Source organism: Budorcas taxicolor, chromosome 7 (assembly GCF_023091745.1).
Source record: "Budorcas taxicolor isolate Tak-1 chromosome 7, Takin1.1, whole genome shotgun sequence".
NCBI classification, from domain to species: domain Eukaryota; kingdom Metazoa; phylum Chordata; class Mammalia; order Artiodactyla; family Bovidae; genus Budorcas; species Budorcas taxicolor.
Window position 1 is genome coordinate 36,040,231 of NC_068916.1, and position 13,194 is coordinate 36,053,424.

Sequence of the window (13,194 nt, forward strand, 5' to 3'; positions counted from 1 at the left end):
AAAATTCTTCAAGGTCTTGTTTAACTCTTTGTCTTTCTGCCTGTAACAGGCAGCCTATGCCTATTTAACTCATTTAATGTTTCCATCAAAATCAACTTCTCAATTGATTTTGTTTTCCATTCTTGAGCACTTTTGCCTTTATGGAAATGTCTCCCATGTGTAGATGCCTGGAACTTAATGTCAAAGGGCAGGTGTGTTTTCTGTTTTGGCCATATGCCATTCATCATATGGGCACGTCCATATTTCATCTTGAACATCCGTATTATACGATATTCTCATGCCTTAGTGTAACCTTGGCTTACTTCCAGTGTTGCTGCTTTCTATTCTTCAGCACAAAATCTCTGTGGTTTGGCTTATTAAGTCCCAGATGTATTCATTTGGACTCCTTCCCTCAGGAAGCATGGGGTCCTGGGGTGGTAGTGTCTGAGACAAGTGCTCAGAATTTCCTGTAATGAGTCCTGATTCTGGCTTCATGATGCTGTCACTTACCCCTCATGGGGAGCGATTGCTGCCAGGTCATTATTTCCATGCTGAAGCTGCTCCCTGCAATTCTATTTGGGAAGCTTCATACCCCAGCTTTCTATGTGGTATCCACATGAACCCATCTGAATTTCATGGTTGGAGAAATTTATTCATGAAACCTGGATTTTTGCCTTGATGCGGTCCATTGATCTGTAGGTCTTTAAACAGATATGGTAGTCCAGAAGCTAATGCTTAATTATACTCTCTTGGGAGAAGTGAGTTGAGTGGAGAAGAGGTACCTGTCTCAAAGATCCCAGGGAGCAGAACTTCTGGGTAGATGCTAATAGAATATCACACTATTCACAGAAAAGTGATTTATATGGATCAAAATAAACATGATCATTCTTTAGTGTAGAGAAAAATGGAACCCAGATAGTAAGCTGGGATGTACTAACTGCCTTTCAATACAATATTATTCTGAAGTCCTAAATGTTTTTCTTTATCTGTCTATATTTTTTATCTTTAAAGGTAGAATGAAACAAAGACCTTACAGAGTCCCCAGGGGCAGAGAGGAGGAATGGGAGATACACTATTTCATAAAGGCACCAAACTGCCCTGCCATTCCAACTTCCTCACAAATACTGCAATCATGGCAACTTTTCCTTTTATGTAATGTGTTGAGAGACTTATCAAATTTAACACCACGAAATATTTCATAGGAGTTATAAGTTTATATCTCAAGCCTGAATTCTTAAATGAAAAAAAAAAAAGGTATGATGTCATGTCCAAGTTACTAATTGAATTAAGCCTCGAATGAGCTTCACAGAATGAAAATATGTTTAATACTGGGAGGAGAGAAATGTTAGCCACATCGTGAATCCTGTTCCAAAGATAAATTACAGTGTTATGACAAGGCTCATGTTAATCTAACTATGCTCTCAATAAACTATTCAGTAGGCAGGCAGCAACCATAACCTGCCAGTTGTTGCTTTAGAGCTGAAAGACCTTTATTCCCTACATATAAAATAAAATATATAAATGTATATGTTTGGGTGGATAGTTTTATGTGGAAATCACATTAAAAGAGACTGATATACAATTCAATAATCAACACAGTCTCAACTGCAGCAACCACAAATGTCCAGACTCATGCCAATGAGAAAAATAGCCCTGATTTCCTTCTACCCAGATTCCCCTATAAAATATATATAGAGAAGTATGTATTTAAAAGAGGAATGGAGAAGGGAATGGCAAAGAGAACAGGCAAGGCTGACACGGCACAGGATAATGCATCTGTCAAAATGCCAAACAGGAGATTGACTCAAAAGACAGAAATGCATGGATTTTGTTTAGATAGTCATTTTTTGAAAAGGGAAAGGGAGGGAAAGGAAAGGATGGGAAGGAGAAAAAGGAAAGGAAAGGAAAGGTGAGTTTATATGGGCCCCTTGCATCTGTTTATACTGACTCCATAGAAAATGCTTGACATTTCTTGACAAGATGAAATAGAAGGGACCCAGGGGCCACATCGGCATGATGCCATCACTAGGGCCTCATGGGGCACAAGATGCCTCCGTGCAACGTTTGCTGAGTGGGATCATTGCTGCCCATCTGATTTCCCTGGCTTGTATACTTCCTTCCAAATAGGTACTTCCACTCTAGTTCTGAACCATATCATGTTCAATACATGCTGGCTTATTAGTTCTGTCCCCTTCACTTTCCAAATCACCTGCCCAATTATCTCTTTTCCCTTTCCTTCTTTCTTAATTTACTCCATCTTGGATAAGTCTGCACTTAGGCCATTTGAGCTTACCTGTTTTTAATCAGTGCTCAGGGGCAATGGCACCTCACTGCAGTGCTCTTGCCTGGAAAACCCCATGAATGGAGGAGCCTGGTAGGCTGTGGTCCATGGGGTCGCGAAGAGTCTGACATTTACTGAGTGACTTCACTTTCACTTTTCACTTTCATGCGTTGGAAAATGAAATGGAAACCCACTCCAGTGTTCTTGCCTGGAGAATCCCAGGGACAGCGGAGCCTGGTGGGCTGCCGTCTATGGGATCACACAGAGTCGGACACGACTGAAGCAATTTAGCAGCAGCAGCAGCAGCACCAGGGACTTCCCTGGTGGAACAATGGATAAGAATTCACCTGCTGGGGATACAGGTTTGGTCCCTGGTCCAGAAGATCCTACATGCCATGGAGCAACTAAACCCATGTGCCCCAACCACTGAACCTGTGTCTGGAGCCCAGGAGCCCCAGCTACTGAGCCTGCATGCTGCAACTGCTGAATCCCACATCCTCTAGGGCCCCCCAACCACAACTACTGGAGTCCACTCGCGTCAAGTCTGTGCTCTACAACGAGAGAAGCCACTACAATGGGAAGCCTATGCCCCGCAGCTAGAGAGTAGCCCCCACATGTCACAGCTAGAGAAAGCTGCTCAAAGTATGAATACCCAGGGCAGCCAAAAATAAATAAATGAAATAAAGAAGAGCTCAGAAATAATTTGTCTAAAGAACACAATCACTTCAAGTTTTCTTTTCGGGATATCTGATTCATTCCAGGCGTGTGTGTGTGTGTGTGTGTGTGTGTGTGTGTGTGTGTGTGTGTGTGTATGTATTCTTCAAATCCTATATGATTTTTCTGTAATATAGTTTTCAGGACTCTTTGCTAAGTATCTGCTAAGGCATCTAAACTAGTGTAGAATAGTTTCTCATCCTTTTCTGTGTGGTTCTTGCTATTTTTACTCATTATTGATCTCTGGTTTTATTGTTTTAAGGCCTTGCAATTTTTTTTTTTGAACTCCCAAGTACTCATATTCATGTTATACCTGAGTTCCTTTAGCACAATCTTTGTTAGCTGATATCTGTCAGAGTTTGTTTCCTTAGATATAGACCACAGAATGCAAGGAAGAACTGCATTCTGCTTCATCTCCTTCACTACCTCCACTCCCGATGCTCTGTGTAATGACAAACGGTGTTTATTTTTTTCTTTGTTTGATAAGAATTTTTAAGTGAAACATATTTTCCACAATAGGAAAATTATGAACATCATGACATCTTTTCTCTTTTATTCTTTTATATCTATCCAATCCACCTTTACCTTAACCGATCTACTCTTACAAGAGTTTGAGGACAGGGGATGAGACAATGACACTGGGTAGCACAGGAGGAATGCTTTTGTCTAATGATTTTATTCTCCATGACATGCAGGCTCCAGATCCACTACTACAGCCTCATTCTCATGACCAAGACAGTTTGAGCCCTAATGTTAAGATTCCATCTGTAAGAGAGTGGTGTTTGTTCAAATTTCTAGAGTACCAAGCAGCATAGTAAATAAACACATGAAAAGGTGCTTAGCTTAGTCATTAGAGAAATACAAGTTAGATCGCAACATACCTCTATTCACCAGACGAATGGCTGAAATGAAGAAGCAGACAATAGCAAGTGCTGACACTATTGTAGAACAGCTGGAATTGTCATATACTATGAGTGGGAGTACAAATTGGAAAAATCACCTTGGAAAAGCATTTGGTAATATCTACCATGCTGAATTTATACTTACCATCTGATCAATGATTCCCCATCCTAAGTGCATGGTCAATAGAATGATACATTTCATCATGTTACGACAATACTATTTATAATAGCCTCTACGGAGAACCGAACCAGACACTGTATTGTACTCATACAATGGAATGCTACATACACCATTAGGATGAACAGATCATTGCTTCAGGAAATCATAGGGGTCAATTAAAAAGTATAACAGAGAGGTGAAAAGCCAAAGCTGAAAAAAAGTATACAATGTACTTTGAGAAACAGAAACAAACAAACAATCAAAAACCCTCTATGTGTTAGAATTCAGATATTGTTACCTTTCGGAAGATAGTGCCTGGGAGAAGATACAAGGGGATTTCTGGGTTGCTTGTAATATTCTACAGCTTGATCCAAGTACTGGTTATATGGACAGCTCATTTTGCATATAATTATACACAACAAGATGTATAATTACAGTTTGTGTGTTTTCCCATTGGTATATTACACTTCAGTAAAAAATGCCCAAAAGAAAAAAAAGAATTTTGATATTTACTAATTATGTCCACTAACTGAAAATAGCAGATAACTTGGCAAATTACAAAAAAACAATGTTTTGCATAATTTTATTGAGGCCATACATTTTTAAACACAGAAAACTAGTGAATAATACTAGTAACTAAATATCTTTGAAGTCATATGTTAAGTAAACAACAGCCACAAAGACACCAAAACTAATTATATTTTATATTTTTCAGCATTTTGGAAGAAAATTATTTTCACTTCATTCTTGAAATGTCTATGTTTTTCCTATCCTGGAGAGAGAATATTGAAGCTAAATTATATTTTCTTGGCTCAGAATCCTTAGAAACTAACTGGGATTGGAAAGTAGATTAGTCTCATAATCTTGATGGTTTAGTAGACATTTTCAGAAGTCAAAGGAATTTAAAAAGTAAACTTTACCCACTCCCCTAATTTAACATATTTGCCTGCCCATACTCATGTTGTTATCAATGTGGCTCATTTTAAATTCTTCACACATACATGTAATGAATAATATTAAACTCCTCTGCCTTCAAACTGTGACATTACTGTCTAATTTACCAAAGTTCAAGGAAAAAAAGAAACCACTTAGTAGTGAATAAATCAGCCAAACTAAATCTTTTAATTTCATCTGATTCTGTTGCAATCACATAGATATGACAGCAATGAACTCTTATAAAAAAGGAAAAATGACAGTAATTTTTAAATGTTTCATAAAACAATTATAAAACATGTAGTAAGAATCTTTATCTAACTAAAATGGTATTTTTAAAAAATGAAGACAGCCTAGCTATTTCCACCGATGAATAACTGATTGATTGTAAATGATACATTCCTATTATTAATGAGACCTGACAATTCCATTAGAGTAATATGCAACAACTTCACTTAATTCTCTTGATGAGCTTATCATTCATATTTCCAGAGCTGAGGAATGCTAAACAAAAGCAAGAGTATTTAGAAGGTGAAATGAAGGTACAACTGTAAGGATTAGAAAGACTGCTTCTCTTCTCCTGGATCAAATGATGAAGAAGAATGTTGAGCTTCTAATCTATCAGGAGTTGTGCTGTCACTTCTCAAGTAATCCATTAAACAGTTTTTGTGGTTTGAATAGCTACATTTTAGCCCATTGATTTATTGAATATTAGTCCATTCTTTCTAATTCTTTGGAGCCAGATGCTTAAACCACTCAAACAAATCAGAGACCACAAGCCTATGAGACTAAACTCTGTTTTATCCAGCTTAAAATAAGAGCAATGTCCCCAAATTTACGATCTTCTAAGTTATCTGGGTTTAATAGGCTGATTCTGTGAGATTCAATGACTCTCTGTCCTTGAACAAATCACTCTACCACTAATGGGTTTTGCACTCTGAATACAAAAGTGTCTTGAGACACTGAAGTAATGATACAAGGTCACATCAAATAACAACTGGTTTCCATATGGCTAGATCTGTGAGGGTTCAAACAAGAATTCTCTTAAGATAATTGCAGGAAATATGAGGGAAACACGTGTGCAAATGAAACAACCAGAATTTGAAGAATACCAAGTTTATTTTGCAATTTATTTAGCTACAAAAACAAAAATTCAATTATATTCATAAGTGACAATTCCATTCCAAATGATTATTTACATGTCAATCTCCTTTGAGCTATATTTATGTATTTGTCGTTTTGATGGAAATGTATTGAAATTTATTTAAAATGTATTTTAGTGAAACAATTATTTACTCATTCACTCTCTTGAGAAAACAATTGTTAAATACTCGTGCTTTGTGCTAACTTCCTTGGAAAGAAACATACCAAGTGAGACTTCATTTGACTTTCAAAGAGTTTAAGAACCATTAGTGGAGAAATACTTCCAGTGTTGATTTTGATTGTATTAATAGATTGAATTTATTTGTTTTGTTGTTATTATAAAGGATGGAAGAGAAGCATTTTTTTTTAAATCTACAGAAGTGCAGAGAAAGTAGCAATCTCAAATGAATGACATGATCAGAGATGTTTTGAAGTAGGAGTACACATGAACCAGGCTTTCCAGGTGGCGTGAGTGGTAAGGAACCCGGCTGCCAGTGCAGGAAACATAAGAGATACGGGTTCAGTCCATGGTTTGTGAAGATCTCCTGGAGGAGGGCATGACAACCCACTCCAGTATTCTTGCCAGGAGGCTTCCCATGGACAGAGGAGCCTGGCGGGCTATAGCCCATGCGGTCGCAAAGAGTCAGACATGACTGAAGCAACTTAGCATGTAGCATGCACAGATGAAGCAGGGGTTACCAACACAAAGGTTTATGGGTGACAAGAGAGTGACATAAATGAGCAAAGTTGGTGAGGCATGTATAAGAAAAAGGGGAGTGGTAGAGACCAGGGCAAAAGGGAAAGTGTGTGCTCTCTTTAAAGGGAAAAACCTTGCCTTAGTTTTGGTTAATCATAACCATGTATTAGAATCCCTCTGTGGCAAAGGCATCTGATTTCTCAAGAGTAGCCACAAATCTGGATTTTTTGGTACAATCTCTGTCCTTCCAAATTTTGAAAAATTATGTATACATAAACATGATATATATTTATATGTAATTTGTAAAATTATATATAATATACAAACTGATTATCATATTTATATAAACTCATGTTTATGTGTATACATATATGCATACAATCAATTTTTAAAATATACCTAAAGCCCATATTTGAGCTGCATACAATCACTCTTCAGTCTCAACACTGTATCACTGCTTCAGTAAGATGGCTGAATGTAACAAAATGGAGAAAAAACAGTTCTCTAGGAGAGAAAGTGATATGGGGGAAAGTGAAGGAGGCTGAGCACAGAACTGATGCTTTTGAACTGTGGTGTTGGAGAAGACTCTTGAGAGTCTCTTAGACTGCAAGGAGATCCAACCAGTCCATCCTAAAGGAGATCAGTCCTAGGTGTTCATTGGAATTACTGATGTTAAAGCTGAAACGCCAATACTTTGTCCACTTGATGCTAAGAGCTGACTCATTTGAAAAGACCCTGATGCTGGGTAAGATTGGGGGCAGAAGGAGAAGCAGAGGACAGAGGATGAGATGGCTGAATGACATCACCAATGCAATGGACATGAGTTTCAGTGAACTCCAGGAGTTGGTAATGGACAGGGAGGCCTGCCGTGCTGTGGTTCATGGAGTCACAAAGAGTCAGACGCGACTGAGGGACTGAACTGAACTGAATACCGTAGTAATGAGCTTGGAACTTTTGCAAAAGCCCTAGAAACTGACAAAAGGTTTTCAGGAAAGAGTGACTCAATACAATTACCTTGTAAGACTTACCAGATTAGAGATGCAAAATACAGAGACCTCTCAGCTTCCTAATGTACTAGCTTAGTAATAAAGCGGCTACAGCCGAGCTGAAGTCATACCTATAGCATTAGGGAGGAAGAAGGGGACAGATGAGACTCTGTCATGGAGCAGGACTTGAGAAGTGAATAGATATAATGAAAGGTTTAAAAGGAGATGTCAAGATTTAGTCTCAAATTTCTTGGGTTTTTTTTTGCCTGTGAATTCATGGAGACTATGTTAAGACAAAAGACTATGAGCTGATATGAAAAGATGTTTGTAGATTAACTTTGACCATGTTAAAGCAGCAGCATTTGCAAAGTCCAAAAGACTAAGTGGGGAGACATAAGTTTTAAGCCATAACTGAGGTGGAACCCATTTTCTTTTATTTCTTATTGTTTTAAAAGATATAAATACAATTCATTTTTTCAATTAAATTGAATATTAAAATTCTGATTGATTACCTTTTAAGAACCAAGAAATGAGCTCGTATACAAACAACCCATACTTCCAATTTGGTTTAGAGAAGGTCTCCATTAAGTCTAGCAAACTATGACTCCTAAAAATTAACTAAACATTATGCTTTGAATATTATCTTTGTAGCATACAAAAAAGAGAAAAGTATCACTTTTTATATTCATTATGTCATAGATCTTTTGAGATAATTCCCATGGAGTTAATTTTTTGGCAAATGGACTTCTCTGGATCATTTTTGGAAACTTTGGACTTGGGACCAAGCAACTACCAGAATGCCTCAGAGAGACAGCACTATCATTGAACATTCTAAAATATGTGGATTGATGAGTAACTAAAGTAGTTGTGAGGCAACTATTTTGAAAAAGAATATGAGCTTTCAACAAATAACATCTATAGTCAGATGACGACAACAGAAACCGGTCATATTGACCTAATTTTAGTGCTTCTTCCAAATTGTATTATATAAACTTGCTCAGTTTGGAAAGCTGAGACTTGCTGATTAATTAGCTAGCATATCAGAGTGCTTGGCAAAATATGGAGTTTTTTTTTCTTTTATATTTTGGTAAGCACTCAGTTTTTCCTCTCAATCTGGAAATAATCATGTTTCTGTTTTAGTTATCTTCTAGAATTCATTATTTGATACTTATCTCTCTTTGTTGTTCTATTTCTTAGATTTTTTAAATTTTATCTTCTAGAATTTCTTCAGGTCTTTGTTGCTGTTGTATTGTTTTGTGTATTCATTTTCAAGTGAACTTTTCATATCTTAGTACCTGTTTTGTATATCTCCTGTTCCTGTGTAATGAATACAGTTTGGTTCCTAAAACTATTACCTTTTTTTTCTTTCTTTTTTTGGAGGGGTGTAGTTTTCTTCTGCTATCTTCAATGACTCTTTTCTGATTTCTTCCTTTTCTTTTTTTTTCTAATCTTTGTATTTCACATTAAAATCTTATTTAAATATCTTGTAATCCTTGTGTATTTCTTTCTTCAACAGTAAGTGAAACACTACAAAGATCTTTACAAATTCTATTTGGATAGTTAGGCTTTGTCCACTGGTGGTTTTATTGTAGAATACACTTGTTTAGCTATTTCATTTCATTTGAAAACTTTAATAACTGGCATCTGTAGATTTTGTCTCTTGTCCCAGGCAGTTTCCTTGAAATGTCTTTAATTCAGAGACTAGCAAACTTTTTGTATAAAAGGCCAGAGAGCAAATACCTTATACTTGATCAGTTAGATACTCATTGCTGTAACTATTCGGTTCTGTCATGGTAGTACAGAAGCAGATATAGATAAAGACTTCACTATAATAGTCAACAGGCCATTGTTTTCAGTCCCTGTTTGAATCTCCTGCTTTGGGCTATGAACTCAAGTTCCAGCATTGCAGAGAAAAATAGAGACCAGAAACATGGCCACTTAATATGGTCTTCTAATAAATCCTTCTGTTTTCAATATGATATCCCATCCTCATCTGTAACTTGTGTTCTTAGGATTAAAGTGTCTCTACCAATCCACAGAAGGTAAATCTACTCCTTGGCTGTGAAGGGAGGTGGGATAAGAAACTCTACACAGTATGGGATATAGTCTCAGGGGCATTTCAACAGTACACCTGTTTTCACCATCACTAATGTTACCCTGCTATCCAGCTGTACCTGGTGCCTTCAATCCAGAGCTTTTCCAGGGCTGCATATCATGAATGTGCCTGAAGGCTGGCCTCCCCCATTGATGGCTTACAGTTTTCTCTGATCCTTAGTACCACCCATAATTTAATAATTATCCATCCAAATGTTGTCTGCTTTCCAACCCTGTGTTGCTGTATCTGTCTCACCTATATTCTTTGTGGGGAAAAAAAACAACAACCTTCAGGTTTTTACTTTTCAAAAATCCTTTAGCTGACATTTTAGTAGAGATTCTCATGGGATTAGCAGTGAGTATGTGTGATGAGTTTTCCATGTTTAGCAAGAAACCTTCACAAAGCATATATAGATATGTTGATATTCTGATCTTTGAGATTGTGGTCTTAATGTTATCCAATTGCAGGTGTAATCCCATTATACTCGAGTATACTTTTACAGGTAGGTTTTCTTGATACCATACTTGATACCATCTTGAAGATACTTTGTATCTCTGGAAACTACAGTTTAGACTTTTACTCTTTCAAATTCCACAATTTGCCAAGTTAAAAAAAAAGAAAAAGATTGCTTTGAGGTGGGACAGTTTTATTTATGTACCCCAGCTAGGGAATTTCTACCTTCCCTCATGCCTCAGGTCATGAAAATTCTGTACTTTCCAATACTCTCATAAAATGGAGTCTATAATTTTGTATGCTTTCCCCACAGGCACAGGCTATTCTCTCAAATCTGAACACTAGTCAGGTGCTCATACTCATTTAATAGTTAAATAAAATGGATAAGCCTTCATTCCACTGTGGGAAACCTTGAACCCTTCTTTTTTTTTTTGCGGGGGGGAGCAAATAATTTTTATTTTTTTACAAATACACCAAAGAATCATGCAATGCTGCCAGCACTGAATGCAATCCTGGGCCACAAGTCTGCACATTCCTTTGCAACTGGTCCTGTGATGGCAGAACCTTTCATCTCGCCTTTATTGTTTACTATGACCCCTGCATTATCTTCAAAATAAAGAAACACACCATCTTTTCTCCGGTATGACTTTTGTTGTCAAATTACCACCGCTGGATGTACCTTCTTTCTGAGCTCTGGTTTGCCTTTCTTGACTGTGGCCATGCAGCTTATCCCTCTCTCTCCATCTCTTCTCTATTCTATTCCTGCTTTACACTCTCTCATGATTATGTTTCTATGTCCGTTTTTTTCGGCCCATTATTATTATGAGAAGTGTTAGTTTTCTATTTCTTTGTACCACATTACCACAACCTTGGTGGCTTAACACAATACCATTTATTAGCTCACAAATGTGCATACTTGCATGAGCTAGGCTGTGTTTTATGCTCAAGGCTAAAATCATGGTGCTGGCTTTGCTCTCCAGGAAAGAATCCACTTTAAAAGTTCATTCATGTTGGCAGAATTCAGCGCTTTGTGGCTGTAGGAGTAAGGTCCCAGTTTCCTTGCTGGAGGTTAGCCATGGGCCTCATTCAATTCCTCAGGGCCGTCACAACCCATCTTACTTCACCGCATTCATCTTCAAACAAACAATGGTGCAAGTCCTGCTCAGGTTCCATGTCTCTCTGACTTGCTTATTTACTACGAGCCAGAGGAAGCTCCCTTCTTTTATAGACTCACGTGATTAGATCAGACTGACCTGGATAATCTCCCCATCTCAAGGGCACTAGATGATATAACGTAAGAACAGGGGTGATATCCAGACATGTAAGCAGGTTCTACAGATTAAGCTGGGGCATCATTGAGGGATCATTTTAGAAATTCCATCTATCACACTTCTATTCATTTTACAGAAATGCCACTGGAAGGAAAAGTATGTAATAGATTTTACTCAAAGTTAAGGTTAGCAGAGAGGACCATATCTCAACACACAGAATAGATTATAATAGACTATCAGATATCACTGTCCTGAAAAACTTACTCCCTCTTCCCTGCCTTGGGGAATTTCTTGACCAACTTGGCTTCAGTTGGGCCCCAGGCTTCAGAGCTTTTGTGGGACTTGACTCTTGTTTTCCTCATATCTGTATTTCCAAATTTAAAGCACCTCCATCATTAGATCTTCCAGTCTGGATAAAAATTTGGGTTACAGTGTTCTGTGGGGCAGAAGTAAGCAGTACTTACAGACTGTCTCAGAGACACTTCTCAGACTGTTGGGCAAGTGAGAAAGTTCACCTTTCATATCTAAATACACCAATTAATGATTAACATTTTCAGAGAACAAGATGGTGGAGGAGTAGGTGGACGTGGAGTAGGTCTCTCTCCACGGATACATCAGGAATACACCTTCAGACACAGAAGTGCATGCAGAACACCAGCTGAGAGCAGACAGGCGTATCTGACGAGCAGAAAAGGATATATAGACCCATGCAAAACTCGGTAGGAGGAAGGAACTAGGGGGAAAAACAGGAGCATTAGTAGGATTGGACCTGCCCTCAGCAGATAGGGGAACTGAAGCAGGGGTCCCATCTCCACATCAGGGCAACTGTCTGAGTCAGAGGAGAAACATTTAAGGCTGAGAGTGAAACAGCTGATCTGTGGCAGCCTAAATGGAATGAGAATCAGACAGTTCTTGCCACAGCCATACAAACCCCAGACAGGGATGCAGGTCATCAGAAGGCACAGTGACTGGGAGTTGGAGGTTAGGGACTATGGAGCAATCCCAGGGCAAGGGCTGCTGTTGACTGTGGAGAGATGGATGGAGGGGATGTGAGGGAGGAGATTGTGGTGGGAAATGCCAGTGGAGGAAAGCCAGGCAGCCATGGAAGCAAGGTGATACTGCTGAGTCACATGTAGTGGGTGGAGCCATCACCATAGCCTCTCTGCCCCCACACGCCAACATTGGCAGCTGAACAATAGAAAGGCTGGCCCATCAAACACCTGGTGCACTGAACTACAGAGTAGGACCCCACCTAGAGGGGCCCTTTTATGTGCTGATGAGCCAAACAACAGAGAACAAACCTGGCTAAAGGAGCCATCTAAGGCCTGAACAGGAGGAGCTACAGAGAAAGACTGGCCAAAGAAGCCTTCTTATTACCAGCTACAAGAGGCTCAAAAAAGCACTAGTAGGGCCATAACTCCTGCAGCAGATGCGATCCGTGTCCCTGTACACTTGGAGCCTCTAGGGTTCCCGCAAGCCAAGCAGCTGTACCACCTTAACACCCAACCCTCACTGGGGCAGAGCTGCCATAGCCAAAGTCCTGCGTCTATACACACATGGTTGCTTAGGTCGTGTCCAGC